The sequence below is a fragment of the Brachypodium distachyon genome, chromosome 2 (assembly GCF_000005505.3).
Source record: "Brachypodium distachyon strain Bd21 chromosome 2, Brachypodium_distachyon_v3.0, whole genome shotgun sequence".
Taxonomy (NCBI): domain Eukaryota; kingdom Viridiplantae; phylum Streptophyta; class Magnoliopsida; order Poales; family Poaceae; genus Brachypodium; species Brachypodium distachyon.
Window position 1 is genome coordinate 43,007,762 of NC_016132.3, and position 6,000 is coordinate 43,013,761.

The window sequence follows — 6,000 nt, forward strand, 5'->3', positions numbered from 1 at the left end:
AAGCAGCAAAATAAGTTCCAATGGTCACTCACAAGTGATGTACGAGACGAGCTTGTTAAAAAGCTTAACGAGCGCTCGCCGAGCTCGCTCGTCAAGAGGCTTAACGATCTGAAAAGAAAGTTTGGTTTAGTTCTTTAGTTAACGAACCGAGTTAACGAACGTTCAATAAGATTGTCGAACTTCGATCTTTTCACCTCGTCCCGCTGTTCCGCCGAGCCTCCTTCTTGACCAACAAGAAGCGGTTCCTTAAAAAAAACGGTTTATAACAATGGCAAGTTTGACAAAGTTCTGCATTTTATCTACTCCGTTGTTTCTTTTAAGGGAGCATGCTCTGGTAGCAGAGTAGATGAGTTTTTTATTGTTGCACCTGAATTATTGACTGGGGTTGTCCAGTGCGAGTCTTTTCATACTCCTGTTTAACAAAGTAGTGTTTTAAGCTAAAAAAAAGTTTCTTTGACTTTCACAAATCTAACAGGGTGTGCCGCGCAATTATATTTTACTTTTAAGTTATTAATTGCTTTTAATTTTCAACTATAAATTACCCAAAACATTATATCATTTTATTTAGGTGCGTACCATTTGTACGTGGTATTATATTAGTATAGGAATTTAGAACTTAGGTTACGGGAAGGCTGAATTTTATTAAAGGCGGTTTATGATGTTTGATGTGATTTTAGAATAATAAACAAAGATGAAGTTTGGATCAAGAACGTGATCGTTGTTAGGAATGCGGGATTTAATCTACAACAGTAGCCTTCGAAGTTTAGAAGCATTCCTTTTTTTCGTGTGTTTCAGATAGTAATTCACAATTAATGTTTACAGCTCGAGATGACCGGTTGATCAATGTTTTTTATCGGATTGACTGATCGTTTCATGTGATATTAGTTTTGTATCTGGGCTTTCATTAAATTTTGACCATTTGATATAAGATTTGGTGGTCAAAAATAATCCAGATAACGTGAATCAACGTGCTGTTTCCTTTTGGTCACCCTCATTTTGCATTTAGTATATATAATTGATAAAGCTGGACTTGCTCATGATTCTTGAAAAAAAAACATAAAATAAAGTTGGAGGTCGTAACTTGTTGATCACTTAACGAAGTATGTTAGGTTTCACATCGTTAAAAGAAATACTAACTTAATACTAACCGTAGCATATTGGGTTTAGCCGGCCCTTAAACCAATTTTGATGGATCGTGCTAGCCAACAATATGCTTCATTAAATCATTTTTTTAAACGGCCACACGACCAGATTCCACTATCAGAAGATAACGGAACAAGGTTGTTTACACCACCCACATAGTTTTGCACACACTTGTCGTCCATGGACGATCAAGAACACACCCAAAACAGACATATAACAGGGTGTAACATCCCAATTTTCAAAATTCTTCATATGCATTGCAGATCATAAGCATCATGTCACCCTTGCATTTGATCACTTTCAAAACCTTAAAATTTGCCCAGAAAACCCTTTTGCACAGATGCCTTTATTTGATTTTGGGTTTTGATTTTGCTCTCAAGTATTTGCATTTTTAACCCATGAGGGTATTGTGCTAAAAAGGGATTTAATGCATATATAGAGCTATCCCATAAATTGGCTTTTGAAAATATTTTGAAAAATAATTTGTTTCGATAGGCTAAGAGCCCTAAAAGCCAGTTTATAGGCAAATGTATTTTTAAATATTTTATTTTGAGAAAATTCTTGTTTCAAAAGTTAGATCATATGAAAATATGATTTTAAAATTTTTGTTGCATTTTATTTGGAGTGATTTGGAGCTCCGAATCAATTTTGAGGTTCAAAAACAGAAAATAGATAAAAGAAAAGGAAAAACAAAGGAAAACCGGACCGAACCGGACCGACCCGGTCAAACCGGACCGGACCGGACCGAACCGGACCGGCTCAGCCCCGCCCGACCCGCCCGCTCTCACTGACCGGTGGGACCCACGCGTCATCTTCAACCTCCGTCCGAGAAATCCGGCCACGCACGCCCGCGAACTGCCCACGACTCCACCTCCGATATCTCCGCGCTCGGGCCGTTTCCTCCAAATCCCTGCGCGTCATTCCGAAGCCCTCGTTTTTCTCCTCCACTTACCCCAAACCCCACATCCAATTTCGCATCGGTTAAGATTTAATTTCTCGCCGGAGTTACTCTCTGCCACCGCCGTTCATCGCGTTTTGTCGCCGCTCCGGTGAGCTTCTCCCATCCCCGGCCACCTTCCCGTTCTCCCCTCTCCCTAGCACATCCGGTTTCGAGGTTGGACGCCGTCCGCGCACCGCCGTTCGCCGCCCGTCTTCCCCGCCTCCGGCCGCCCGCGCGCCCCAAGCCGCCCGAGCTCCCCGCGCCGCCTGCCCGCGCGACCCCGCTCCGCCTTCCGCCTGCCCGCGCCCGCGCCGCTTGCCGTGCGCCGCCGCCCGCCGTCACGCCGCCGCCCCGCGCCGCCTCCGCGCCGCCCGCGCCCGCCGCCGCCCCAACCGCGCGCCCGCGCCGCCCGCCCGCGCCAGCCGCCGCCCCAGCCGCTCGCCCGCTCCGCCCGCCCGCGCCGCGCTCCGCCCCGCGCCGCCGCCGGCGAGCTAGCCGCCGGCCGGAACCCTAGATCCCGGCCTATCCCACGCTGCCACGTGGCGGAATGCTTTTTGTTTTATTCTTTTTCGGCCGAAATAATTATTGCCCTTTTGCAGAAAAGACCCTACAACTTCAAAGCATCATATCTTCCAAACCGTTTGTCCAAAAATTGTGTTCCGCACCTTTCTGGAATCGTCACAACTTGTAGAATATTTTGGCACTGTTTAAATTCAGTTTTGAGCAACTTAGACAGTAGCTATTTACAGAATGGTGGTTTATGGTTTAAATTTCAAATGAATTGTTTCAAAATAGTTTTGAGCATGTTATCTTGCTGTAAAATTATTTAAACTTGTTCTCTGTCCATTAGGACCAGAAAAAAAATTAATTTGTGTATATTCATGGCATACAAGTTAAATATTGCTCTATGTTGCAAAAGCCGCACAATCTTTTGTTTTAAACCCTATCCATGTGTCATGCATATTAATTAGCACTTTGATGTTGTATAATCTGTCCAAATCATTTGAAAAACTTTTCAAAACAGAAACGAAACCTTTTACTTTAGAAGTAACCTTCGTTGTGCATCATCATAGCATATGCATCATGGCATGTTTTTGTATTGTATGTTGTGTTTATTGTGTGTATGTTTCTTTTATTTTAGATTGTGTGGAGTGTAATCATTGTTGTTGCGAAGAGTGCGAGAACTACCACAACCTTGGACAAGGCAAGTTCACTTTGATCATTCTCCTAAATATTTTACTATGCACTAGATGTTTTATTAGTTGCATCAGGAATATTACTCGTACTTCTATGCTAGCTATAAATCCCAGGTAGTCTAGTTACCCTCGCCATTACCTTGCCACCAAATTGCCATCAATTTTAGTTGAATGCTAGGCTATGGTAGTATCGTGGGGGAAATAACTACATTATGATATTGTTATGCCTTTGGCTATATGAAATGTTTTTGTTAGAGGTAAGGCAAAACAACTAATTTAATGAACCATCCTGGGTGGGCTGCTTTGAGGATTTTGAGGATTAGCGGTGTCAGGTCCATTTCTATGGGTCCCTCTGAGTCGAGTTTCTGTGGATTCAGGAATGGATCGTCCATGGACGTCTCTCCCGTGGATTCGGGGAGCGCCTACGTTGCAAATGTGGAATGCCACCTGGGGTAACCGAGACTGGACTAGTTTCCTATTTAGAAGCTTCTAGTACAACCGCAATGCTATATGGGCTCTGGCGAGACAAGAGTAAGTTGTATGAACCTAGACCCGAGGAATTGTACTGAGGTAGCCGTGTAGGGGGAGCGTGATTCTCTCGTGGTTTAGGGAATTACCTCTGAAAATCTCGTAATCGATGCCTTTGCTACTCTACCCTGAGGACAGCAAGGGATTAACACGTCGGTTTCTTGTGGGGAATGTGTACAAACTCTCGAGAGCGTCAAAACTAAGTACTTAGCCGTGTCCCCGGCAACGGACAATTTGAGCAACTAGATGTGGAGCTGTAAGGAAAGTCTCACTCATTTCAATTTCTTAAATAAAATGAATGGTTTGAACAGGGTAGGAGCACTTGAAGAATCCACTTCAATGTACTCTAGGTTAATAAGAGCATGGGTGTGTCTACCCCGTGTCCAATAGTTAACATTATTATAACATTCCTTTGTAGTAGGGTAATTTATGTTCTGCTTCCACGCAAATAGCCTTGAACCCCACTTTGCCACATTATGCATATACTTGATAGGTTCTGTTATAACTCCTACTGAATCTTGCCAATACATTCAATGTATTGACCCTAGCGGCTGCATCTTTTAATGATGCAGGAAGCTCCGACGACGAGTAAGATGTACGTTCTGTTTGTTGGGTTACGGGCCTACATTCCAACACGCTCTCACCGTGGTGTTGATGTGCCCTTTTATCTTCCGTTTTCCGCTGCTAAACTATTGTTTTATTTCCAGCTAACCCGTGAGGTTATGCGAGTTGTAAGTACCTTTTAAACTCTGGTTGATTCGTTGTAATATTGAGACCTTTGTTCTATGATATTACATCTTGAAACTGTGTGTGCTAGTGAATCGATCCAGGGACTAGCACTAAAACACAGAGATCGAACCCGTGTACGGGGGCGGTCGCTTCACAGGTTCTGAAAAAAGCCCAAAAGGCAACAGACAAGTAAAAGCTAAAAACTGCAGGCACCTAGAACCTGGAGGTCGACACTTCTTGATCATGCAATCTGAACCAAAACGCCTAGCTTGCTGTCCCGAGCACACAGCGAAACCTGATCAGTCTTTAGTCTTCTTCTTCTTGGTTCCAATGCCATCAGCGTCCAGGTTGGAGGTATTAGATAGTCGCTTCAGATCTTCCTTGGCCTGGCTTCATTAAATCTTAACCGTTTAATATAAAATATGATGATCAAAATGATTCGGACGACGTCGATCAGCCTGATGCTTCCTCTCGGTACCCTCTTGTTGTGCTTTTAGTATTTAACACTTTATCAAAATTGTGTATTAAGATGATCTAAGACATTTTTTTAGTTGAGCCCACGTGTCAGTTTGTCTTGGACCAAATTACCCCTCGAATGATTGGCCTTTCGATTCGGTCCGGATCGATCAAGAGACCAGTTTGCAGGGACGAGTTATTGGAGGGTATCTTGTTTTTCCAAAAAAAATAAGAAAATTACGCAAAACCACCACATTTGGGACATCATTCCAGGAAAACCACCTTTAAAAAAAATCAAATCACCACCAGTTTTGGGAGCACTGGTTGCTCCGACCACTAATATCTAGATTGATCGCGAATTGACGGCAAACCTGACGAAGGGGTCCACCGGTCAGATCCGACGTGGCTACCAGCCTACCACCGTGGATGAGGGGGTCTGGTTCCCCTGGGCCAGCACCTGATGCTGGGCGGCTGCGACCCTCTCCCCCACCGCCGGTGCCTCACCAGGGCCTCCAAGCTCTTCACCCGCCGCTCCCCATTAATGAGTCGCTCTGGACGTTCCCGGACGAAGGCAACGTCCGCTGACACACGCCCTCTCCGCTAAGAACCCTCGCCCCGGCTTCACCCGCTGGTCGGCTGCTTCGACATGGACCGGGAGAAGCAGCGTTGACGGTGGTCTTGGAGGGGCACAGGGAGCGGAAGGGCTGGCCGCGGCCAGGGACGGCACCGGCGGAGGCGGCGCGGAGGATGCGCAAGCTGCGGAGACAGGTAGACCGAGCGGTGACGGCGCGAGCAACAGGATCCGCAAATCCGGCGAGCCCTCACGGCAGCGGTGGACAGCGCTAGGCGCAGAGAGGCTACAGGGTGCCAAATCCACTACGGAGAGAGGGAGAAGGAGGAGGCGTTATCGGTGGAGACACGGCGACGGCGAGGTAGCGGAGGCGACGGCGGTCGACGCCGCGGGGTCTCTACGGCTCGAAGGAGCTCGCAAGCGAGGAGGCGTGGGAC